This window comes from Callithrix jacchus, chromosome Y, assembly GCF_049354715.1.
Source record: "Callithrix jacchus isolate 240 chromosome Y, calJac240_pri, whole genome shotgun sequence".
NCBI classification, from domain to species: domain Eukaryota; kingdom Metazoa; phylum Chordata; class Mammalia; order Primates; family Cebidae; genus Callithrix; species Callithrix jacchus.
The window spans coordinates 3,683,844-3,711,738 of record NC_133525.1 but is presented as its reverse complement, the minus strand read 5'-3'; the positions used below and the strand labels follow the sequence as shown (position 1 = coordinate 3,711,738).

The 27,895-nt window shown below is 35.7% G+C and overlaps 1 pseudogene across 1 annotated transcript; it reads left to right on the top strand.

Moving 5' to 3' along the window:
• Positions 1 to 40: 40 nt before the first annotated feature.
• Positions 41 to 27,748, top strand: LOC118150933 (ubiquitin carboxyl-terminal hydrolase 9Y-like; annotated as a pseudogene). Its single transcript, XR_013531886.1, has 10 exons — positions 41 to 260; positions 2,626 to 2,816; positions 4,054 to 4,173; positions 14,629 to 14,802; positions 18,679 to 18,817; positions 20,299 to 20,562; positions 21,447 to 21,571; positions 23,049 to 23,268; positions 26,517 to 26,702; positions 27,143 to 27,748. The product of XR_013531886.1 is annotated as a ubiquitin carboxyl-terminal hydrolase 9Y-like (transcript).
• The last annotated feature ends 147 nt before the right edge of the window (positions 27,749 to 27,895 follow it).

The window sequence follows — 27,895 nt, the reverse complement described above, 5'->3', positions numbered from 1 at the left end:
CGTTTTCATAATGTAATCATCTTTTCTCTTTTTAACTCAGCTTGAGAAGCACTTACTGAGTGGGAATATCTGCCCCCGTTGGAGCCCGTCCACCAAAAAGATTTGTGGGACTCAAAAATGCTGGTGCTACCTGTTACATGAATTCTGTGATCCAGCAGCTCTACATGATTCCTTCTATCAGGAACAGTATTCTTGCAACTGAAGGCACAGGGAGTGATTTAGATGATGATATATTAGGGGATGAAAAGCAGGAAAATGAGGTAAATTTTGATTACCAATTACTGTTTTCTTTGAAGATTCTGATGCAGATACCATTGTTTTCCCTGAGATTACTATACTTTCATGGAATTTTCTGGGGAGTACATTTTGGTGATATGGCTAGAATCTCTGAGTTACTCTGTCTGTAACTAACTATTAGATAGTTACAGTGCTATCTAGTGGACTTGAAAAACTACCATTGATAATTTTTATCACTATTTTTTTGTCTCCCAAGCATAGTTCATATAATCATATTTTGTGTGACTTGGTAAATTTAATTCTGTTTGAAAAATCATGAATCTGTTCATTTTTAATAATTATACTTTCATTGTCTTGTTTTTTAAAATGTTATTTAATTTCATTTTTTTATTGCCTGTGTTTCATATGCTATACTTAATTTTAGGATTCTCTCTATTTTTCTCAAATTAGAGCTCTTTCTGTTAAGGAAACAAATTTGTTTTTCTGAAGTAATGCTTCCTAGACTTATTAACAATGTTAGTTAACAACTGCAATCAGACTGCCTATTAAAAGTATCCAGTTGAAAATAAGGCAGTAAAAAACTTATATTCTAATGGCTTTTGGTTATAGGTTTTATTTGGTGCAGTGGCACAAGCCTGTAATCCCAGCACTTTGGGAGGCCAAAGTGGGCCACTCTCCTGAGGTCAGGAGTTTGAGAACACCTTGGCCAAAATGGTAAAACCATGATTCTACTAAAAATTAGCCAGGTGTGATGGTGGGTGCCTGTAATCCCAGCTGCTTGGGAGGTTGAGGCAGGAGAATTACTTGAACTCAGGAAGCAGAGGTTGCAGTGAGCTTAGATTGTGCCATTGTACTCCAGCCTGGGTGACAGAATGAGACTCCCATCTCAAAAGAAAAAAATGTTTTGATCATATTTATACTGAAAGTGTATATCTTTTACTCTTTTGCATGTATTATAATAGGAAGTAAATATAGAACCCAGAATATATATATATATTTTTTGAGACAGAGTTTCACTCTTGTTACCCAGGCTGGAGTGCAATGGCACAACCTCGGCTCACAGCAACCTCCGCCTCCCAGGTTCAGGCAATTCTCCTGCCTCAGCCTCCTGAGTAGCTGGGATTACAGGCACATGCCACCATGCCAAGCTAATTTTTTTTTGCATTTTTAGTAGAGACGGGGTTTCACTATGTTGACCAGGATGGTCTTGATCTCTTGACCTCGTGATCCCCCTGCCTCGGCCTCCCGAAACCAGAATATTTTAACTGCAGTAAATAGTTTTTCTCCAGTTTGTACATTTCTTCCATTAAGTGGTCAGAAATAGTTTGAGTTTCACATTATATTGTATCATTTTTGGAGATTACAGATACTTGCTTCTACCTTTCAGGATCTAATAAATCATACCATCTAGGCACTCCCGTCTGGGTAGCTATATTTTTAGTAAAATCTCCATGTAGGTTGTTCACCAGGTTAAGAGCCACTATTGGAAGGAAATTGGAATTTAAGTCCTACTTTTATAGCCCATATTACCCGTAGGGTGTTATATTTAAACCAGATAGGGTTGGCTGATCATACTGGCAACAAGTTAATGAGGCCAACAGAATGTAATATTTCAACTTAGGTCTTCTACCTTTGTGTTTGGTTGCTTGGGTTTTATGTTGTCTGAACATGTGGCATGCATGTCTCTGCCTAGTTACTTTTCTACACAGTGAGCTTCTCCAAGGCAGGAACTGGAACTCAAAAACAAAACAGAACACACACACACACACACAAAAACAACTGGGTAGTGTTTATGTCTGTATCACAAATATCAGATACAGAACAAAGCATTTAGAAACATGTCAGATATTTGTAAAGCAACTGTATGTTGCTCTGTAAGCACAATGAGATTATGACCTTTGGAGCTTCTGTATATGCTCCTGTTCCTTCCGCAACTGTCTTTAATAACTGTATTTCTTGGGTTTTAGTAACAGTGATCACATTACACAAATTGTCTCATGTAATCTGGGAAAATGGATTAACTTCACAAGAAGGCACTGGATCCTAGGAAGACTGAGTAACTCACTCCCCTGCAGTTACTTATGGCAGATCACTCATTTGTCTTTAGCCTTGTCTACTTGACCAAACTTTACTGTATTACACTACCTGTGATATATGTTTTTTTGTTTTGTTTTCTCACTACTCTTTTATGATAACTTCTCTGTGAAATCTTTTATCACAACCCATCTGTGAAATAGGCACTAACATTAAAAATTAAGTGCTTTGGGAATAAGAAATAAGAAAAAAATGTACAACATTTCATTTACTAACTTTTTGTATTTGTTTCAACTTCTTTCATTATATTATTAAAGTTAGATTAGCTCATTAATGATGTCTTTTGTTGTCTAGAGTAATGTTGATCCCTGAGATGATGTATTTGAAAATCCTCATCAATTTGAAGACAAACCAGCATTAAGTAAGACAGAAGATAGGAAAGAATACAATATTGGTATCCTCAGACACCTTCAGGCCATCTTTGGTCACTTACCTGCTTCCCGACTACAATACTATGTACGCAGAGGATTTTGGAAACAGTTCAGGTAAATTATGGGTGGGTAATCCTTTAAGTTTTATAAAAACTTCATTTTGCTAACTGCACTTCTAAAATGTATCTTAGAACACATAGTTTTATATTTAATATTTAAACTATACTAATATCCTATCCTTGGTCATAGTGTTCTCTATTATTATCCAAATAGAAAGATGTAAAAATTTGTCACAGTGAAGAAAGACACTGTATTCCTTAATCACTAAAGATATCGTTTTTTTTTTTTTTTGGAAGACTTATAAATTATATAAAAGCAGCTGGGCATGGTGACTTGTTCCTGTAATGCCAGCACTTTGGGAGGCTGACACAGGTGGATTGCCTGAGATCAGGAGTTCATGACCAGCCTGACCAACATGGAGAAACCCTATCTCAACTAAAAATACACCATTAGCCAGGCATGGTGGCACAGGCCTGTAATCCCAGCTACTCGGATGCTGAGGCAGGAGAATTGTTTTAATCCGGGAGGCAGAGGTTGTGGTGAGCGGGGATCGCACCCTTGCACTCCTGCCTGGGCAACAACAGTGAAACTCTGTCTCAAAAAAAAAAATTATATAAAAGCAAAATATGACAGATGTTGTGGTTCATGCTCATAATCCTAGCACTTTGGTAGGCCAAGGCAGGTGGATCATGAAGTCAAGAGATCAAGAGCATCCTGGCCAACATGGCGAATCCCGTCTCTACTAAAATACAAAAATCAGCTAGGCATGGTGGAACATGGCTATAGTTTCAGCCTCCTGGGAGGCTGAGCTAGGAGAATTGCTTGAACCTGGGAGCCAGAGATTGCAGTGAGTTGAGATCATGCATGCCATTGCATTCTAGCCTGGCCACAGAGTGAGATTCTGTCTCAAAAAAAAAAAAGAAAAAAAAACCAAAATACTAAAATGTTGTCATCCACTTGATTCAGCAGCTTCCTCCTGAAGCAAATGTCAAGTATATTGTTTTATCCATATAAATTTTTTATATGTCTCTAAGGTTTTTCTTTTAAATGATGATCATACTACATTATCACATATAATGAAAATTATTTTATAAGCTTTGAAAACATGGTAAAACCTTGTCTCTACAAAAAAATACAAAAATTAGTCAGCCATGGTGATAGGAGACTGTAGTCTCAGCTCTTTGAGAAAGTGGAATATCATTTCATTCACTATCATTTGTTATTTGTTTCACCTTCTTTCATTATAGCTTAGATTAGTGCATTAATGATATTATTTTTGTCTCTGGAGCAGTATTGATCCCCAAGATGATATATCATACTCTCCTTAAAAGCCAACATTACTCATAAACAAATGGACATTTTCACCACTGAAATCAAAATCCTTCTTCCTAGCCTGGGAACAAAAAAATATGTAAGTATATATTACATATAACAGTATGTTGTATATGTTATATATAATAATTTATAACTTTATATTTTATAGAGAGGGGTATTTTTTCTTTACAAATTTGTACAGTAATAATTTCCTAACATCCTCAAAAGTGACCAATAAAATTTGGCCTTTTTTTAGGTTTGGAAAAGCTTAATTAGGCCAACTGCGATAGCTGAGATTGGTAGTCCCAGCCCTTTGGGAGGCCCAGGTAGACAGATCACTTGGGTCTAGGGGTTCAAGACCACCCTGGGCAACATGGCAAAACCCCATCTCTACTAAAAATGCAAAAAATTAGCTGGGCATGGTGGCCTGTACTAGTAGTTCAAACTACATGGGACACTGACACAGGAAGATCACCTGAACTATGACTACACCATTGCACTCCAGCCTAAGCAACAGACTGAGACTCTGTTTCTAAAAACAAATAAAGAGCTCAGTTACATCATGATCCTGTTTTGTTTGTTTTTTATTTTTTTAAGGCCTACTTAAATACATGATACTAAAATGCTGTACTGCAACTTTTTACCTTATACTGTAACATATGCTCTTCCTAGTGTATAGAAAAACAGTGCTGCCCTTCATAAGAATACAGAGTTCTTTCAACAAAGTATCTCCTAGATATCTCAGAGGTAGGAAAGGAAAGGGTTCTTCTGATTTTTGGTCTGCCTTTTCTGTTTCACTTTTGGCAGCCACCCTTATATCTGTTAGCATATCACTTTGATTTATTTTGAAAGTCACAAACCTATGTAGTATACTGACTACCAATTACATCTCAGTATAAATTCTATATTCTGTAGCTGAACTGTAAGCCCAGGTTATAAGGATGATATGCATATATAATTCTTCTTTTCTTCCTTCAGTTACATAACCTGATAGCAGTACTTGCTCTCCGTTTTACCTGTTGCAACGATTTTTTCTCTCCCATATGCTTTCTTTACCTCAAGATCTTTTTCTTCAGTCTAGTCAACATTTCCGTTATTGTTTTTTCAATTTGCTGTAATACTTCTAAGTTTCTCTCTTCAAATTTTTCACTCAATAATTTGTGTGTGTTAATTGTATAACATAGTTACATAATTATATACATTATTATACAGTAATTTCATACACATGTATGTAGATATATATAGTTTTGCTTCTTTATATTTTGTGTTAAAATGTATTTAAGTTATAATGTATTTACACTTAAATGTAATGTGTGTTTTTGTCTTGCCATGATTTTCTCCAAATAAGTGTAGAGCTTGCAATTTGTCCTAACATATTTGTGTTACATACACTCTAGACACATGTTCCTAACACACTTCTTTCTTTTTGTGGTAAAGTTCTTATAAAATTTCCCATTTTATCAACTTAATAGTGTACAATTCAGTGGGTTTGGTACATTCAAAATTTTTGCGAAAGTATTTGGTTCCAGAACGTTTTCATCACCAAAAAAAGAGGTCCCCTGTTCATTATAGAGTCATTTAGCCCAATTTCCTCTTCTTCCTAGCCTGGCAACAAAAGGTGTACCGTTCACTATATATAGATAGGTTTGCCAATTTTGGATATATCATTTAATTTAATCACAGAATATATGGCCTTTCTAACTTCTTGTGTTAAACATGGTGTATTAAAGTATCTCTGTTTTGTAGCATGAATCAGCACTTTGTTCATTTTATGGCTGACTGATACCCTTTGTTTATTTATTCTTTGATAAACTGGATCATTTCTATCTTTGGGCTATATGAATAGTGCCTCTGTGAAAATTGATGAACAAGTTTGTGTGTGGATATATGTTTTCATTTCTTTTTGGAGTATACCTAAGAGTGCAATTACTGAATCATGTGGTAATTCTATGTCTAACATTTAGAGGAACCATCAAATTTGTTTCCAAAGCCCCTGTAGAATTTTACATTTCCTTTTTTTTTTCCTCAAGACTGAGTCTCACTCTGTTAGACAGACTGGAGTGTGGTGGCTCAATCTCAGTTCATAGCAACCTTAGCTCCCAGATTCAAGCAACTCTCCTGCCTTAGCCTTCCTGCCTCAGCCTCCTGAGTAGCTGGGACTACAGGTGTAGCTGGGACCACAGCTCATTTTTGTATTTTGAGTAGAGACAGAGTTTTTAGTAGACACAAGATTTGGTCATGTTGACTAGGCTGGTCTCAAACTTCAGACGATCTGCCCACCTCAGCCTCCCAAAGTGCTGGTATTATGTGAACCACTGTGCCTGGTCCGGAATTTTACATTTTTTATCAGCAAAGTGTGAAGGCTACAGTTTCTCTATATCTGTCAACACTTACTATTTCCTTCCTTTTTAGTATATCCATCTTGAAGTATGTGAAGACGATAGTCTTTTGGATTTGATTTGTATTTCCCTAATGACTTAGTACTGTTGAACATTTTTTGATGACTTATTAGCAATTTCTGTAATTTTTGGGGGGAACTGTCTATTCAAATACTTTTCTCATTTTTTAATTGCCTTTTTTGTTGCATTGTAAGACATTTTGGTATCTTTTTTGTATATTTATGATAGAAGGCCCTTAAAGATAAATTAATTAGAAATATTTTCTCTCATCAGTATCTTTGTAGTGTGCTTTATGCCTAAGAGGTTTTCCCATCTTTTATTTTTTTTAGAGTCTCACTGTCATCTAGGCTGTAAGTGCTCTGCTGTCCTCTTAGAGCAGAGCATTCTGTCTCTGCTCACTGCAACCTCCATCTCTCAGATTCAAGTAATTCCCCTGCCTCAGCCTCCTGCGTAGCTGGAACTACAGGCCGGTGCTACCATGCCCAGCTAATTTTTGTATTTTTAGTAGAGACAGGGTTTTATCACATTGGTCAGGTTGATTTTGAGCTCCTGACTTCAGGACATCTGCCCACCTTGGCCTCCCGAAGTGCTGAGGTGACAGATGTGAGCTATTGCACCTGGGCAGTAGTTTTAAATTTTGATTAAATCATATTTATCTTATTGTTTCTTTTCATTCAGGCTCTTCCTGTGATTTACTATCTTTATTGTGACAGAGTGTACATAACATAAAATTCACCCATTTAATAGATTTTAGTTGTCCAGGTCACTAGTATTATATTCCTTTACAGTTTGTGCACCAATATATCCAAAGGTCTTTCACCTTTTTAAATTTTTTTCCCTGAGACAGAGTCTCACTCTGTTGCTCATGCTGGAGTGCAGTGGTGTGATTTTTGCTCACTACAATCTCCACCTCCTGGGTTAACCAGTTCTGCTTCAGCCTCTCGAGTAGCTGGGATTACAGGTGCCTGCCACCACAGCCAGCTAATTTTTGTATTTTTAGTAGAAACGGGGTTTCACTATGTTGGCCAGGGTGGAATTGAATTCCTGACCTCAGGTGATCCACCAGGCTTGGCCCCCCAAACTGCTGGGATTACAGCCATGAGCCACTATACCTGCTAGTTTTTCCTTTTTTAAATTAAAACTTTATATTCATTAATAATAAGTCCCTCATATGCCAACATTGATTTTGGGTACTGTTTTTTTTTTTTTATTATACTGATGTATACTAGTGTGTAATCTTTAGAATTTCAATTTTTATGCTTTTCATATTTTTTTTCTGATTATTCCTTAATTTTCCCGATTATTGAAGGAGAATCATTATGTCAAATGGAAGTGGCAAAAGTGGGTATCTTTGAGTTGGTCCTGATCTTAGAGGAAAAGTTTTTAGTCTTTCATCATTAGAACCTTACCTTAGACAAGCTTGTCCAAGCCACCTTATTTTTTGTTGTTGTTCTGTTTTGTTTTAAGCTAAAAGCAGCCTGAAGCCATGGCTTTTAGTTTCTGTGTCTAGTGATAAGGGAAAACAGGGTGAAAGAGGAGCTTTACTGGCCCGTCAAGAAATGGAAACTCAGAACCAACGAGTGTGTTGTCTCCTTTGGACAATCCTACCTAAAATCCCATTTAAATATTGACTCAATATGAATCAAAGCTAGACAAAAGAAATAAAATTTTAAAAGTTTAAGGGGCCAGGCATAGTGGCTCACACCTGTCATCTCAGCACTTTGGGAGACTGAGGCAGGCAGATCACAAGGTCAGGAGTATGAGACCAGCCTGGCCAACATGGCTAAAACTCCGTCTCTACTGAAAATGCCACAAAAAAAAGTTAGCCGGGCATTGTGGCAGGTACCTGTAAATTCAGCTACTTGGGAGGCTGAGGTAAGAGAATTGTTTGAACCCAGGAGTCAGAGGTTGCAGTGAGCTAGTTTACAGTTTGTGCACGATTATATCCGAAGGTCTCCAGGCTGGGCAAGAGAGTAGGATTCCAACTCCAAAAAAAAAAAGGTTAAGGGGAAAATTTATGAGACATTGGATTTGGTAGTTATTTCTTTGGTTACATTAAAGGTATAGGCAACAGAAGAAAAAGTAGATAAAGAACAAAAGTAGTATTCTGATGGACCAGTGAAAATATCTCTTAGTAGTTACTGGGATATAAATTTATTCTCACGGGAAAGGAAACTTGTCAAGAAATTCCTAAGTTCTATTCAAAGTTTTGGCAGAAAAATGATTATAACAGGGAAAGACAGAATGGGAAATGATATAAACAGTAGTTTTAGTTTTCTTTCCTAGTTTCCCTTAAATTCTGTGGGTATTGAAAGTAAAAATAACATTAAAGGGGTAATATGCATAGTTTTAGTATGTTTGACAATTACATATGGAGACAAGTCAATGCTTTTTATCTGGCTGTGAAGCTTCTGTATCTCAGTGGAAATGGTAAAATATTAACACTAATAATACATTAATAATTCATAAAGCAACTTTTAAAAAATAGCACATAGAGATGCAGAGATGGAAAATCAGTGGACAATGAATACTAAAATATGTTTAAATAATTTAGAAGAAGACGGAAAAGTCCACCTTCCCAGATACAAAAGTAAAATGACAAAACATTGTACCTTAAATTTCGTTATATTGGTAGTAATACAGAATGTAAATTGTTCTTGTTAAAAAAAGACAGATTGTCAGATGAGATTAGACAAACCAAGACTTATGTGCAATCTTTTTATGTACGACTTATATGCAGTCTTTAAGACACCTAGTTTATATTTAATGTTACACATTAAAAGTACAGTAATTAAATGACACAATGAGGTATTAAAGCAGCCAGTAGACGGATGTGATTACAAAAGGACAACCAGAAAGTTTCTTTGATGTTGAGGCTGTTTTCTGTGTTAATCATGATGATGAACACATAGCCAGGTGTGTAATGTGTGTGCATATATGTATTTATATGCATATATTTTATATGCATATAAATACATATGTGTGTATATATGTAAAATTACAGAGACATAGACAGTGAAGCATACATACAGAAATGAGTAAAGGTAAAACCTACAGAAATCTCAATTAAGATTTTGACTGGTGGTAGTAATAGTATCCCAATTGTGGTATTGTGTTACATAGTTTTGCAAGATGCTATTGCAAGGAAAATTGGTGAAATATATCTGTATTATTTATTAAAATAGAGAAAACCGTATCTCTATTAATTATAATTTTTTTCTTTTTTTGAGATGGAGTCTCAACTTTGTCACCTAGGCTGGAGTGCAGTGGCTCAATCTTGGCTCACTGCATCTCCACCTCCTGCATTCAAGCGACTCTCCTGCCACAGCCTCCCAAATAGCTGGAGTTACAGGCGCAGGCCACCAACCCCAGCTAATTTTTATTTTTAGTAGAGACCTGGGTGGTCTCAAACTCTTGATCTCAGGTGATTCATCTACCTCGACCACCCAAAGTGCTTGGATTAGAGGCGTGAGCCCCCGTCCGGGCCATATCTCTGTTATATCTTAAAACTCCATGTGATTCTATGGTTATCTTTTTTTAAAAAAACTTCAGGATTGGAAAAAGAACATAGGAAATTACTAATCAAGAAAAGTTGAAGGAACCAATCCAGGTAACTGGAAAACCGTGTATTGAGTAGGTACTATAAAGTGAAATAAAAAGAACTGTATAGAAATACTAACCTCTGCAATTCTAGTTCCACATATTACCAATTTTGGAAATACTTTAGATGTTTATTAGGGGTGAACAAATGTAGTATAGATAATAACAGCTAAGATTATAATTTTATAAAGATAAATTATAAGTAAGGGAAGGTAGATGCCTTGAGTGAACACTGTGGTATTCCACTGTAATCATGTTTATTTTAAACTATGTATATGGTGTGATATGTATGTATGCTTCTGTCGGGTTTTTTTTGGTGATGATCATAGTGTTTTGTTTTTGTGTTTTTCTCTTTGACAGAGTCTTGCTCTGAAGCTCAGGCTGGAGTGCAGTCCCACAATCTTAGCTCACTGCAACCTCTGCCTCACAGGTTCAGGAGATTCTTCTGCCTCGGTCTTCCGGGTAGCTGGGATCACTGGCACCCATCACCATGCCCAGCCAATTTTATTTGTTATTCTTAGTAGAGATATGGTTTCACATTGTTGGCCAGTTGGTCTCAAACATCTGACATGAAGTGATCTGCCACCCTCAGCCCCACAAAGTTCTGTGATTACAGGTGTGAGCCACTGTGCCAGCATGTATTTATATTTCTTTTTTTTTTTTTTAGGCAGAGTCTTGCTCTTTAACCAGACTGAAGTGCAGTACCACAGTCTTGGCTCACTGTCACCTCCGTCTCCTGGATTCAAGCAATTCCCCTACCTCAGCCTCCCGTGTAGCTGGAACTACAGTGTACACCACCACACATGACTAATTTTGTTGGTATTTTGGTAGAGATGGGGCTTCACCATGGCCAGGATGGTCTTGATCTCCTGACCTCATGATCCACCATCTCAGCCTCCCAAAGTACTGAGATTATAGGCACGAACCACCATGCACAGCCACTGGTCTATAAATATGTTTTTAAGTTTAGACATATACATACAAATAGGTGTAACAATATAGATAAGTGTGTGTGAGCATTAATATAGTACATATACATATATTTTCAAATTCTGTTCACTGAGAATATCTGAAAATAATGAACCCAATAACATAGGTGTCTAACAGTTGGTATCTAAAGTTTAGTTTGTATATATCATTTTCTGATTAAAGGAATCAAGACCTGCTTGGAAAGTTGGTTCATTCCCATGCTTGGGCAGAGATGACTATGAGCATATTGGCCTAGATGCAAGACAGTAAGGGAGTTGTCAAAAAAAAAAAAAAAAAAAAAAGGAAATAATATCAAGTAGGTAAAGTAGCTAACTGAAAAGCTCACATATCTAATATTGAAACAATTTTACGAAGAACACAATAATAGTATTAGATTATAACACTTAAATATTTATACTGATATAAATAAATAACTGGGTAAGTAAATAAATGAAAGAAATAGCATAACACCATTAGAGCATCGCAGTAATAACTGATACAAGAAAAATTCAAAAATCAGTAGCGAATCATTGAATGGTGAGCACTACATTTTCATGTGGGAATTATCAATTTGTTTGCTGTCTTAAAACTAGGGTAGCAGCTGGGTATGGTGACTTAATGCCTGTAATCCCAGCACTTTAGGAGACTGAGGTGAGTGGATCACGTGAGCCCAGGAGTTTGACATCAGCCTGCCAACATGGTGAAACTTCCATCTCTACCAAGAATATAAAAATGAGCTGGGCATGGTGGTGCACACCTGTAGTCCCAGATAGGGGGCTGAGGCAGGAGAATCACTTAAGCCCAGTAAGTTGAGGCTGCAGTGAGCTGTGATCACATTGCTCTACTCCATCTGGGAAAATAGAGCAAGATCCTGTCTCAAAAAAAAGAAAGTAAAGACAAGAAAAAAAAAAAAAAACTGGGAAGAAAATAGTAAATTAACCTCAAAACCAAAGGAGTTTTTAGAAGTACTAGAAACCAATGAAATTGGAAATAAAAGAATAATAGGGAAAGAAACATGAGTAGTGCGAAAAATGAAAACCAAATAATTTTGCTTATGATCAACATGAAGTAATTTGGACCAAATTAGGTTCTTCTTTGCTGAAACTGTAAGGGTTTATTGTCTTGTGAGGTTTATTGCCGAGTTTAAAATGAGGAAACTGAGGCCTGCGTGAGAGTAATTAGATGCCAATTTATTCGGCTCCCAGGCGAGGCTCTGTGGTCCAGGGGAAAAAGGCCAGAGAAGTCACGCCCAAATCCTCCGGGCATGGGTTTTATAGGGAGTGAAGGCGTTTGCTTGGCTGTGGAGAAACAGGATGTGGACGTGGCAAGCTGCTATAGGTAGGTAGGTAGGCGGGATTTCCAGATGGGGCACTGTGCTATTGGGCAGGTTTTGGCAGGGCTTTCCAAGGGTGGGGTAGGTGCCTAGTGCAGAGGGGATTCCCAAGGGCCGGAGTTGAGTGTAGAGTGCAGAGGGGATTTCCAAGGCGGAGCTAGATGATGGGCATATTCTGGTGACGTAATTTTCAGGCCGGGGGAGGGATGGGCGTCTCTGAGCTCTCGGAGAGGCAAGCAGCCTTACAGAAACAATTTTTTTTTTTTTTTTTTTTTTTGAGACGGAGTTTCGCTCTTGTTCCCCAGGCTGCAGTGCAATGGCGCTATCTCAGCTCACCGCAACCTCCGCCTCCTGGGTTCAGGCAATTCTCCTGCCTCAGCCTCCTGAGTAGCTGGGATTACAGGCACGCTCCACCGTGCCCAGCTAATTTTTTGTATTTTGAGTAGAGACGGGGTTTCACCATGTTGACCAGGATGGTCTCGATCCCTTGACCCCGTGATCCACCCGCCTCGGCCTCCCAAAGTGCTGGGATTACAGGCTTGAGTCACCGCGCCCGGCCAGAAACAATTTTTTAAAAATATGCAGATATGGATGGGTGTGGTGGCTCATGCCTGTAATCCCAGCACTTTGGGAAGCCGAGGCGGGTGGATCACGAGGTCAAGAGATTGAGACCATCCGGGTCAACATGGTGAAACCCCGTCTCTACTAAAAATTAAAAAAATTTAAAAATAAAAAAAAATTAGCTGGGCATGGTGGCCCGTGCCTGTAATCCCAGCTACTCAGGAGGCTGAGGCATGAGAATTGCCTGAACCCAGGAGGCGGAGGTTGCGGTGAGCTGAGATAGCGCCATTGCACTGCAGCCTGGGGAACAAGAGCGAAACTCCGTCTCAAAAAAAACAAGCAAACAAACAAAAAAACACAAAATAACAAAGGCACATTCCAGTTCATCAGTATTCTGAAAGGGTGGCCTTATAGTTGAATGAATACTCCAGATGTGGCACTACAGATTTCCCTGTATGGATTAATGAAGCCTAATACATTAACACTTTACCCCTTCATTGGTTACATTGTCTTGTTGATTTGTACCGACTTAATGAAGATCTCCAGGTTTTATTAAAAATCTTATTTGTTCTTTGCTCCTCTCTTTTTAATTTGCAGTCATATTTTTGAATTACCAGATTTTACATTTTTCCTAATTAAATTTAATGTCTTTTAAAAAAATAATAAATAGTAACTTATGTATAGTTTTCTGCAATAATAGAATGGAGGGAAGTATTACATGTATGTGTTTTCCTATATATAATGTTCTAGACAAGGCTACTCTAGATTTATGAAGAACAAATCCGCAGTTTCCAGGAATTAATAGTAGGAAAGTCATTGGCTTACAAAATGTTACTATTAGGAAATTTTGGAAGCTACTTAAGAGATTGTTTGAAATATCAATTGAGGTGGTGGTTACACAGCTGGCTGCAATTTATAAAACTCACGTCCTATGGCTCCAAAAGAATACTTTTTATTGTATGTATTAGTATTTATAATTTATTTCACATTTAAATTGTGAAAGTTCACCACCAAACACTGTACTACCTTAGCAAGTTCAACATATTGCCATATCTTTTGCTAAAATAATATTGCTAAAGGTTGTTGTGAATATATTGTTAGATGTTCTTGATAGCTTCTAACATACCCTGTTTCAGCAGCATTAGTTCTCATTTTGTATAGTCACAGTTGATATTTTTTTAGGATTGGTTGACCTTATTTTTATGCCTATTCTATTAACTGAAAATATGTTTACTCTAGAACAGGGCAAACTTTTCTCTTTTCACTTGGAAAAATCCCTTTGATAAGCAATGGTAACTAAGTAGTAGGATCTTTTCACTATATCACCAAAAATAAACAGAATAAAGTTTTAAGGTAGCATTTATAGCATCCACATAAGCATTAGATTCTCTCTCATGTAAGTGTGATTTTTATTTGAATTCAAAGTGCTTGAATATACTCTGCTTTATAAAGCCAACATTATTCTAAAGCCTGCTATCCAGCTTAGTCACACCAGTTATTTGTAACATTTTGACACTAGTATTATTTTTACTGTAAGCATTTTCATTACCATTTCCTCTGCAGACATAATCTACATTTCTCCTTTCTATGTGGCATAAAATCTCAGTTTATATTTCTGTTATATTTGTTATAAAATATGGTATTCTAGGTATGTATTAATATTATTCATTTTATTTCATTTTTTTCTTAGGCTTTGGGATGAGTCTGTTAATCTCCGTGAACAACATGATGCCTTAGAGTTTTTTAATTCTTTGGTGGATAGTCTAGATGAAGCTTTAAAAGCTTTAGGACATCCAGCGATGCTCACTAAAGTCCTAGGAGGTTCCTTTGCTGATCAGAAGATCTGCCAAGGCTGCCCACCTAGGTAAGTATTATGTTTTTAATGTATACTTCATGTTAGTTTTTTCTAATAATGTAAATAAAACTTTCATTAGTACTTACATAAAAGCAGAGTGTACCAAATAAATTACATTTGTATGCATTTTGCACTAGTCTGTTTTTTTTTCTTCCTAATAGCATTTGGTTAGTACTTTATTACTTCCTCATTCACTCATGTTTGCTTTATCTAACCCTGTGACTTAAAAATGGCATTTTCCATAAATCTGCAGTTATTGCTTAAATAGACATTTTCTTCTTATGGTCTAACTAGTAATCAGAATATTTAAATGTAACTTAGAAAGATAATTGGCAGGATGAGTTGGTTTCTCTTTCCACATTGTGGTTCAAAAATATTAAGTGGAAGATTCCAGAAATAAACAATTTAGAAGTTTTAAATTGTGCCCCATTTAAAATAGTGTGATCAAATTTGGGGCTGTTCTGCTTTGTCCTCAGGATGTGATTGACTGTCAAAGATCACACCAGTTATGTTCAAATACTTCTTATCCTACCTAGTAATATTCTAGTAATTCAGATATGCCAAAGAAAAGGTAAAGAACAGCTGCTATTCTATTCCTGTGCTTCATTTATAAATTAAACATAATCAAATTTAAGTATGTACATATAAGAAAAAAACATACTATATATACAGTATAGAGTTCAATGCTACCTGAGTTGTTACCCATCTATCTCCTGGCGGTTTTGAACATATCTTCCCAAGGAAATAACATTTAAGTGACTTTTAAAGTACTATCAATTCTTACTGTTTTTGAGAAATGTTACATATGCTTGCATATCAAACCACTTAGCAAGATTTGACAAGATAGGCAACAGTAAAAATATCTGTAGCATAAAGTATATATTCCAACTAAACTTACTAGTATCCCAAGTCTTTTATATCATAAGGCATTGAGGGTATTTTGTTTTGTCTTGTTTTTTGAGATAGAGTCTCATTCTGTTACCCAGGTTGGAGTTGCAATGGCACAATCTTAGCTCACTGCAGCTACAACCTGCTTAGCTCAAGGAATCCTCTCACCTCAGCCTCCCAAGTAGCTACAACTATAGTCACATGCCACAATACCCAGCTAAATTTTATACTTCTTGTAGAGATGGGGTTTCATCATATTTCCCAGGCTGGTCTCAAACTCCAGGCTCAAACTTTCCTCCTGCCTCAGCCTCCCTAAGTGCTGAGATTACAGGCATGAACAGTATCTCTTAATTATATTATAATTAAATATAAGTTTAAATTACAGTATCTGGCACTATAGGGAAATTTAAATTTATATTTAAATTATAAGGTATAATTTAAATATCTTATAATAAAAAGATACTGCTCACACCTGTAATCTCTTTTAATTATTTTATTCTCTCAGCCATTTTGTCTTCTATAGGGTGATTGCTGATCACAAAGCAACTTGTATAAGTCATTCATAAATGTAATTTTGTTTTTCTGACCATCGTGTTTTTCCTGACTAAATTGAAAGTGTTCAACTGTGAGAAACTCGTCAGGGGTGGTAGCTCACACCTATAATCCCACCACTTTTAGATGCCAACACTGGCAGAACACTTGATGTCAGGAGTTTGAGACCAGGCTGACCAGCATGGTAAAACCCCATCTCTACTAAAAATACAAAATAATTAGCTGGGCCTGGTGGCAGACTCCTGTAATCCTAGCTACTGTGGAGAATCACTTGAACCTCGGAGGCAGAGGTTGCAGTGAACTGAGATCATACCACTGTACTCTAGACGGGGCAATAGAGTGAGATACTATTTAGACGTTTTCAAAGTAATGATTAGATGAATGGATTTGATAGTTGATGTGTCTGATCCAATTCATTTTTTGAGTTTGTCATCAGAACCTGAAAGTTCCTTTTGCAGAAAATTACCGTAATCCATGATGCTGACTTAATCTTGCATTATTTACTCTCTTCTCCATGTATTTATTTATTTATTTGAGAGAGGATCTCACTATGTTCCCCTGACTGAAATGTAGTGATTATTCGAAAGTGTGATCACAGCACATGACAGCTGCAAACTTCTGGCCTCAAGTGACCCTCCTACCTCAGCCTTTTGAGTAGCTGGCACTACAGGCAAATGCCACACCACATCTGACTGTCTACTTATTTTTATGACTTTGTAGACATCAGAGGCATTTTAGCATGATGAGTGTTTGAACTTAACACAATTAGGAAAGCATCTATGACAGAAATTGAGGGACACTTAAAAATTAATTTCATTAATAGTTTAGAATAGCTTTTTTAGAACTTGATTAATTCTTATTTTACCTTGGCATGAATTACTGTTTAAATAGATAATGTGTGTCATAGGGTAACTGAGCATAAGAACTTAAGAAGTAAAGCCAAGCAAGCTGGTTTTCAAAGCATCACTCCACCTAATAAACTGTATCAAATTAGTCTTTTCAACTTCCCTACACAATCCTATCGTCTTAGCTTTAAAGTAGGGATGAGTGGGTATCTCCAACAGTTTTTATGAAGGTAAAGATGGCTATAATCTGGTGTAAGGTTTCTAATACAGTGCTCAGTACAAAATAAGTGACTGATAAAATATTGATAACCTTGTATGATTAATATACTTGACATGATGTGTTCAATACTGCATATGTACTTTTTATCAAGTTCACAACTAAGGAAAAGATTTACTTATTTATTATTACTATGTTTTTGAAATGAAGTCTTGCCCTGTCTCCCAGGCACTGCAGTGCAGTGGTGCAGTCTTGGCTCACTGTGGCCTCTGCCTCCTGCGTTCAAGTGACTATCCTGCCTCAGCAATTTGAGGCAGGATATATTATATACAACTTGTGTGTGTGTGTGTGTGTGTGTGTGTGTGTGTGTGTGTGTAATTTCTACATATGTCTGTTCTGTTTTCTTTTGTTTTAGCAGAGATGGGGTGGCCAGAGTGGTCACGGACTCTTGATTTCAGGTGATCTGCCTGCCTCGGCCTCCCAAAGTGCTGGGATTACAGGTATGGGCCACAGCTCCCTGAAGGATAAGATTTAGAAACCAGGCTGGGCATGATGACTCATGCATGTAATGCTAGCACATGTGGAAGACGAGGCAGAAGGAGCTCAAGAATTAACTCCAGGAGTTGAAAACCAGCATAGGCAACATAGCAAGAACCCATCTCTAAAACAAAAAAGAAAGAATTACCTGGGTGTGGTGGCACCCACTTGTAAGCCTAGCTGCTAGGGAGGTTGAGGTGGCAGGATCACTTAAGTGAGCAGTCCCCAACCTTTCAGCACCAGGGACAGTTTTGTGGAAGATAATTTTTTTCACAGACTGGGATCAGGGGATAGTTTTGGGGTGATTCAGGTATCTGCCATTTATTGCTCTTTTTTTCTGTTATTATTACATTACCATATATAATGAAATAATTCTAGAACTCACCATAATGTAGAATCAATGGGAGCACTGAGCGTGTTTTCCTGCAGCTAGCTGGATAGATTATCATGCTTTGGATTCTTATAAGGAGTGTGCAGCCTAGATCACTACCATGTGCAGTTCACAGTAGGGTTCTGTCTCCTATAAGAATTGAATGCTCTCACTGATCTGACAGTTTAGGGTGTTCAGGTGGTAATGCAAGCCATCGGGAGTGGTGTAAATACAGATGAAGCTTTGCCAGCTTGTCCACCAGCCAATGGCTGTTCTGCAACCCAGTTTCTAACAGGACACAGACTAGCACCGGTTGGGACCCCTGGCTTAAGCCCAGGAGTACAAGGCTGCAGGGAGCTATGATTGTCCCACTGCACTCTAGCCTGAGCAAGAACCTATCCCTAAAAGATTAAACTAAAAAAATTAAACGTATAGAGTACATTCTTTTAATTTGTTTTATTTAATAATACCTTTAGGTATGAATGTGAAGAATATTTTACAACTTTGAATGTGGACATTAGAAATCATCAAAATCTTGATTCTTTGGAACAGTATATCAAAGGAGATTTATTGGAAGGTGAAAATGCATATCATTGTGAAAAATGTGTTAAAAAGGTATATTGTTTCACTTTTGAAAAATAATGATTTTATTGAACAGATTAGGAAGACATTGGGGTTGTTTATGCTAATTCTCAAAATTAACTTCTGCCTCATCTCTGCTGTTATAGTGGTAGTAGAGAGGTGGCCAAGATGGTCCCTCATTTAAACCAAAAGCGTATTGACAAAATACAGTTTAAGACTAGGAAAAAAAGCTTTTTATCGGGTGAATAATTTTGAAAGTCACAGAATCTCACAAGTTTCCAGCCCTGCCCTGAAATAAATTGCACCTGAATGCTTCAGTCTCAAAGAGTTGATAGTTGAAAACATTATTCTTTTCTTACTCTAGTTTTCTCTTGAAGTAAGGAAGTTTGTTAATTTTATTTGATTACATTAGATTTTCACAACCACATGTACTTTTAGAAACAGATCTCATTTTCTAGGCCTAGCCAGCTACTTTCATCTCTGGCACTTAGTTTGAGGGATGGAATAGTAACATGCCTTTGAAGACACTATACGTTAAATAATGTATATATTTTCCTTGACTTTGATAACCCCTCACCTTAAAGGTGCCTGCATTGTTTTGAACTTACACAGCATTTAGATTGTGGTTTGTTGATAAAGCCATACTGCCTGCCACCCACACTTCTGATACTGGGACAGTTTCTTCTCCCCATTTCTGTTATACTTAATCTACATGTTTTAAAATAATTATATATAGGTAGTAACTTTTTATAAGATAGTGAGGATTAAATTCATTAATATGTTTGTAGTGCTTTGTGTATTACCTGGCTTTTAAATGATGTAGATATTAGCCACTATTATAATTGCTTATCATATGTCTTCAGTTAACTCACAGCAAATTCTGTTCGTTAGCATAAAAGAAAACATCTGAGGAGTAACACAGTGAAATAATAGTGCCTATGTGGAATGTGGAATCACTTAGCCATCAGTGTCTGTAGGCGTAATGTTCTTCAGTTAGCAAGAAATGAGGGACCTTTCATATGCACACGTTCTGCAACATAGATTCCTATAAACATGTATTAAAAAATATTTGAAAAAAATAGCAATACTCAATAAAAAATTATACAAATTCAAAAGCCATTATAGTGTAATAACCATCTACATAGCATTTACATTGTATTAAGTAGGTTATATAAAATGATAAGTCAAACTATACAGGAGGGTGTCTGGATTATATGTAAATACTGTAACATTTTAAATCAGAAACTTCAGCAGACACAGATGTTGCTATTTATGGGGTTGCTGGAGCCAGTGCCATACAGATACCGAAAGATGAGGATATTTATATATTTTTAGCTTTGGTAAATAAGGATTAAGTCAGTTATACCATAATTATCCTGTTGGAGTTTATTGTTATTTACTCATCTGTTTATAAATGCATTTAAATAGATCATAAACTTTAAAATTAATGTTAATTTGTTCTAGTTTTTGTTCTGGCTACAAAAGAACATCTGTTTATATTCTGTTTATTTTAGGTGGACACAGTAAAGCGCCTGCTAATTAAAAAATTGCCTCTAGTTCTTGCTATCCAACTCAAATGATTTGACTATGACTGGGAAAGAGAATGTGCAATTAAGTTCAATGATTATTTTGAATTTCCTCAAAAGCTGGATATGGGACCTTACACAGTAGCAGGTGTTGAAAAGCTGGAGAACGATAATGTAAACTCAGAAAATCAGTTGATTGAACAGAAAGAGCAGTCGGAAAATTAAACTACAGGAAGCACAAAGTACAGACTGGTAGGTGTGCTTGTACACAGAGGTCAAGCAAGCAGTGGGCATTATGATTCTTACATCATTCAAAGGAATGATAAAGATGATGAGAGAGATCACTGGTATAAATTTGTTGATGGAGATGTAACAGAATGCAAAATGGATGATGATGAAGAAATGAAAAATCAGTGTTTTGGTGGAGAGTATGTGGGAGAAGTATTTGACCACATGATGAAGCGCATATCTTATAGGTGGCAGAAGAGGTGGTGGAATGCTTACATACTCTTTTATGAACAAATGGATATAATAGATGAAGATGATGAGATGATAAGACGTATATCAAAGCTAACTATTGCAAGACCCCATCAAATCATTTTGGCACCAGCTATTGAGAGAAGTGTACGGAAACAAAATGTGCAATTTACGCATAACCAAATGCAGTATAGTTTAGAGTATTTTCAGTTTGTGAAAAAGCTGCTTACATGTAATGGTATTTATTTAAACCTTACTCCAGGTAAGCTTTGGAAGTAGCTTCTTACTAATAAAGGATCATTTTTATTTAGCATCTAGGATATCTTACAAGGCATCAAATGTTTAATCTTTTTCTTCAGTTTTATTTTTTTTTCATAGAATTATTAGTCTCATTTTACATGAATGTGCTGGCCTTTTTGGTTTATTTTAAAATGAAAAATGTAGGGTATCTGTACCTTTGAATAGTGATTCTTAATATGTGGAAGTATAGAAAAGCATTTATTATAGTAATTACTATTTTTTACTATAACATTACTTTTAATATGGATTATGAAGTGGTAAGATAATCACTAAGAATTACTTCTGGCTAACTAAGGTTTTTTAACATAGACTTTGAAGATAAAAATGTTTTTAACTGTATATGTACTTTTTATTTAAAGGGCAGGATTATTTATTGCCCTGAAGCAGAAGAAATTACTATGATTAGTATTCAGCTTGCTGCTAGATTCCTCTTTACCACTGGATTTCACACCAAGAAAATAGTTTGTGGTCCTGCCAGTGACTGGTAAATGGCTTTGGATTTTATTCATACAGTACTTATAGTTGTTTTTTTTTATTATTATTTTGCTTTATGTTTTTCTAACCATGAAAATATCATTTCAAATACAGAATAATAATCTTGGTTGTAATCATTAGGGAAATCTTACTAAAATTGCCTAATCTAAAAGTGCCTTTAATTATTTAAAAATTGGCTCCTGCTCTTCTGACTTTGTATCACATCTTAGTCTATTTCATCATTAAATTATTAAGCTTTATTTTTATTTTTTATTTTTTTAAATTTTTTATTGCATTTTAGGTTTTGGGGTACATGTGCAGAACATGCAAGACAGTTGCATAAGTACACACATGGCAGTGTGTTTTGCTTCCTTTCTCCCCTTAAGCTTTATTTTTACTAGATGAAATTCTCACTCGTAATTAAAAAGGTAGATTGGCTGGGTGCAGTAGCTAATTCCTATAATCCCAGCACTTTGGGAGGCCAAGATAGGGGGATCATGAGGTCAAGAGTTCAAGATCAGCCTGACCAACATGTTAAAACCCCATCTCTACTAAAAATAAAAAAATAACTGGGCATGATGGCATCTGCGTGTAATCCCAGCTACTCAGGAGGATGCGGCAGGAGGATCACTTGAACCTCAGAGCCAGAGGAAGCAGTGAGACTCTATCTCAAAAAAAAAAAGGCAGATGATTTTTTAGGCCAGGTGTGGTGGCTCATACCTGTAATCCCAGCACTCTGGGAGACCAGAGTGGACAGATCACTTGAGGCCAGGAATTTGAGACCAGCTTGGGCCACATAGTAAAACGTCATCTCTACAAAAAGTTAAATTAACTGGGTGTGGTGACTCACATCTGTAATCCTAGCACTTTAGGAGGCTGAGGTGGATGGACCACTATAGACCTGGAATTTTAGGCTATCGTAGGCAGCAGAGCAAGATCCTATCTCTACCAAAAAATTTTTTTTAAATAATTAGCTAGGCCTATGGCCTGTTTTATGTAAAACCAGCTACTTGGCAGCCTGAGGCAGAAGGATCATTTGCATCCAGGAGTTTGAAGCTGCAGTTAGCTATAATTGTACCACTGCATTTATTCCAGCTTGGGCAATAGAGAGTTTCTCTCTTTAAAAAATAAAAAAATACAATTTAAAAATGGCTGTAGTTTTAAGTTACTATTAAATATGCAGTATATTATAACTTGATTTAACAACTCAGCATTGTTCATGTTGAAAGATGTTAAGAAATGTTTTGGCGCTAGCGAGAGTTTGATCATGGATTTGCAGAGAGTTAACACACGTTTTGAATTTTATTCACTTTTTTGACTCTGTGGGACTAAAGTTACAAAGCTGTGTCAATCTGTTATTTGTACTAAAACCAACTGACCATTAATTGCAGAGTACATCTTAGATTATTGTTTCATTTATAAAAACCTGTAGCAAGCAAAATAAACACATTAGTAAAATTTGACATTCATAGATGTTTCTGTTTTAGGTATGATGTACTATGCATTCTCCTCCGTAACAGCAAGAATGTACGTTTTTGGTTTGCATATAATGTTCTTTTTAATGTATCAAATCGCTTTCTGAATATCTTCTGGAGTGCCCAAGTGCAGAAGTGAGGGTTGCGTTTGCAAAACTTACAGTGTTTATTGTACACTTTTTCTTGCAAGATGGATCTTGCCTTCTCTTTTGCATCTTCAGGACCTAGTCAGGTAATTGCACAGCTTTTTTTTTTTTTTTTTTTTTTTTTGGTAATTAAATACTTAGAAGTAAATTCTGTTCTTGGCAGATTCAAATCACCAAATTTATGTGCCTCTCTTTGCTGTATTTGCTGTACACAAATGCAGACACACATTATGACACTTGTAAGTTCTTTAAGTTATTTCATGGTAATAGTGATTGTTGATACTGAAAAAAAAGAGAAATTCCTTTTGTGTATTCAGTTATTTACCGTTATTTAGTAAATCCTTAAGTTTTTACATTTTTTAGATTTACTTTTATAATGGCTAAGTGAAAAGCTTTTTTAGTGAAACACAGTACCATGAAATTAGTGATAATGTAAATAAATAATCCACCTAAATTCTTTTATTGAAGTTTTTGGGGCTTTTTGTTTGTTTGTTTGTTTGTTTGATTGTTTGTTTGTTTGTTTTTTGTAATCACAGCAACATACGAGATCTACAATGAAGTCTACCTGAGCTCTTCATTATCTCTCTCAAAGAGCGCGAGTGTATTTAGTGATTTTCTTTATGAAATATTTGCTGTATATATGATGTCGATAAAATAATATTTCATTTTTCACAGGCATGTGATAACTTGAACTTGAGTGACCACTTACTAAGAGCCACACTAAATCTCTTGAGAAGGGAAATTTTAGGGCATGGGCGTCATTTACAGCAATATTTTAATTTGTTTGTAATGTATGCCAATTTAGTTAAGAACTTTTCATGACTATATTAAGGATTGTTTCTTTTTTAAATATTAAATGAGAAGCACATTTTAATCAAGTGATTATATGTAATTTGTTCTAAAATAGAAGCAGTGTACCATATTCATATTCTTAAAAGACATTGCAGGGCCGGGCGCGGTGGCTCACGCCTGTAATCCCAGCACTTTGGGAGGCCGAGGCGGGTGGATCACGAGGTCAACAGATCGAGACCATCCTGGTCAACACGGTGAAACCCCGTCTCTACTAAAAATACAAAAAATTAGCTGGGCATGGTGGCGCGTGCCTGTAATCCCAGCTACTCAGGAGGCTGAGGCAGGAGAATTGCCTGAACCCAGGAGGCGGAGGTTGCGATGAGCCGAGATCGCGCCATTGCACTCCAGCCTGGGAAACAAGAGTGAAACTCCGCCTCAAAAAAAAAAAAAAAAAAGACATTGCAGATTTTCTATGTAACTTTAATGGCATTTCTTGTATTATAAGGCAATTTATGCACTTGTTTTATTTCTCTGATAATCTTTAAGATCAGATACTCTGTCTGATAGATATCATCTCTTATTGTTACTTTTTGTAAAATACTGGCTTCATGGTCATATCCCACACCATCTGAATAAGAATTCCCAGGGCTTGCATAAGGAATCCATATTTCTAAAGGATACCAAGTGGTTGTGTTGCTTATCAGGTTTAAGAATTATTTATTTAAAGAACTTACCATGTACATATGTATCTGTTAAGCTAAATTGAAATGAATAATAATGCAAATAATCAATCTTAATCTGTTATTAGTACAAATATCAGTTAACACGTGATTTTCAGTGTATCTTTCTTAGAGTAGCCTGCTTTTCCTCACATTAATCTATTTATTATTTTGATTGTTTCTACAATACTTACCTAAAAAAAATATTTCTGGCTTATTCCATTGTGTTTTGATGGTTTTTAAATATTTACCTAATTCTCAACTAGATAGCAGAATTTTTGTAACAAGAGGGGATTGCATAGTAGTATTTTGTCATTGTTGAATGAATGGATAGATTGCCAGGAATATACATAAAAAAATCATTGTAGTGTTTTCAGTGTTGTTTTATGTTGTTTTTATTGTCTGGAAGAAGAATAAATTATTACAGATGCAGTAATGTGATTTGAATATCAGTAGTGCAGGTGTTAGTATAACAATATTTCAAAATTAGTAATTTATTGATATAGTTAAAATTTATTGACTAGTTAATTTTAGTGATACTGATAAGTATTTGATCACATTTTTATGAACGATTGATTCAGTTAGCAGATATACTCATATCTGTGATGTTTTTGATTTTCAAAAGTTAACTGAATAACTTTTAAATGTCTTACTACATAAAATGAAGTTCTGTAGTCACACATTCCTCTAATGAAGGTGATATCTATATTGTTAATCTTTGACTTCGACAGTAAGAACATTTTACCAGTTATTCTTCCTTCTCTGATCATGTCTGTGTTTTCTAATAGAGTAAGAAGTGGATATTACACAAACATAAATGAACTGTTTATTTTAAATATAAAAGTATTAAATTTACACACAAAAATGCTGTTTTCAACTATTTTATTTTAGATATTTGCTGCTTATACACAACACATTGATAGTGTATAACATAACCTCATGGCAATTTTCCCAGCCAAGAATTGGTATAGATTTATGACTCAAGTGTAAATCAGGGCATTAGGTTTCAGATTTTAGAAGTTTTTGGATTTGAGAAAATTGAAACAATGCATTTGCAACACATTGTGTAACATTCCCAGTAAGACCTCAAGCAATATCCTACAATCAAACATACTAATATTTCTATGATGAATAATAAAAAAATCCCTTTAAGGGTGGAAGAAGGATTTTTTTAAACAGAGTGGATGGTTTGTGCAGACTTGGTACAGACATGACTTGGTGGCTTAGGCACCGTGTTAGGTATTCAGTGTGACTTGCTATGGTGAAGGATACAGAATAGCAGTACTGATTTGCAGGATTCTCTAAGGAGGGGCCGTGGAGGTGGAGGTGGTGGTGGAGATGGGGAGTGTGTCTAGTAGTGGGATGCCTATGTCTAGAATATCTAAAATCATTTGGATACATTTATTACTATAGATGTAGTTACAACAAGCCATGTAAGGAGATGTCCTAGAATGGAAACTTTTTCTAAAATATTTTTTATGGCTCATTTAATTTAGTTTCTGTCTTTCTTATGCCGAGAGTTATTATTTGGCTAGGGCCTTCCAGACTCTTTAGGCCATAGAAAGTTTACATTCTCAAGGCTAATTGGAATGCCATAGTCATGATCATTATTTCGCGGTTAGGCTACCTTATCTTATTTAATTCAGTTAGTGTATTTTCTATTCTGTCTGCATTCTGCCTGTATTGTTTGTATTCTAAACAAAGAGAATGAGCTTTTAATAATATAAGTTACAGAGTGCTATAGTAATTACTCTATTATTATAGTTTTTACTCTCTTAGTTTTTTTTTCCTATTTATTTTTTTTGTCCTTTTTTTTTTTATAGGTGTGCCAGAAAAAACACAGCTTCTGAAATTGAATGTACCTGCTACCTTTAAGCTTGTGTCTTTAGATGAAGGGCCAGGTCCTCCAATCAAATATCAGTATGCTGAATTAGGCAAGTTATATTCAGTAGTGTCTCAGCTGATTCGTTGTTGCAGTGTATCATTAAGAATGCAGTCTTCAATCAATGGTAAAGTAGCATGTTCCACTTTCTTTTTCACAGCAGTTTAAACATAATCTTTTTTCACAGCAGTTTAAAACTAAGCTTTTACAAAGCTTTATGTAACATTTGATTTAAATTAGCTCTGACGATTTATAAAAATGGAACTAGTCTGAAGCTCTGAAAAAGTTTCAGCTTTTTCATATATCTAATGGAGTTCTTTTTTGTTTTTTTAATGCAGGGTTCTGTGCTATCTTTTGAAATTGTTAGTTTAAGAATGTTAAACTTTGTTTTTAGTGTCAACATTTGTATTTTTGCATTTTATCATCTTCGTATAGGTGACCATTTAGGTGAATTTTTAGTTTAATTTAAAGTCAGATTTTATTTTTTAAGGTAAGAAATTTACTATTTACTATTATAATTTTGTGAGTAATTCTATTGGTTTATCATTGATAACAAATCTCTTCTAGGTATCCTCCTCTCCCCAATCCTTTCAGGGACCCCAATTTATCACAGCCTATAATGCCAGTTCAGCAGAATGTGGCAGACATTTTATTTGTAAGAACAAGTTATATGAAGAAAATTATTGAAGACTGCAGTAACTCAGAGGATACCATCAACTTGCTTTGCTTTTGCTCTGGAGAGAATCCTCAGTTCTCATCTACTGTCCTCAATGAACTTCTCTGGCAGGTCAAAGAAAAATAAACATTGATGTATCTGTTATCTGTTATTTTATTCATTTTTTAAATGAGTAATTCACTATCTTTGAACTATTTGTAGGTTGCATATTCATATACCTATGAACTTCGGCCGTATTTAGATCTACTTTTGCAGATTTTACTGATTGAGAACTCTTGGCAGACTCACAGTGAATATGCTTTGCCACCAGAAGAATTACAATTTCCAGTATTCTTGATATTACTTGAATTATCAATCACCAAATATATTTTTTATCTTTTGGTGCGCGGCTTAATGTTCTATCTTGAAAAACATATGAAGGAAAAAAGCCACTTATTTGTATTCTGTTCTCTTAATGTTTCACTTTTATGCTTAATATTAGGTTTTGTCCTCCATTTACTGTTTCTATTTATTTTAAAGAAACCAGCAAGACTTTTGATTCCTACTTAAGTTCTATTAATATTTTAAGATTATCATGTACTTTTTCTAGAATTATAGTAGAAAACAGTTATCTAAAAGCAATCCCTCACCTCTAAGTAGTTAGT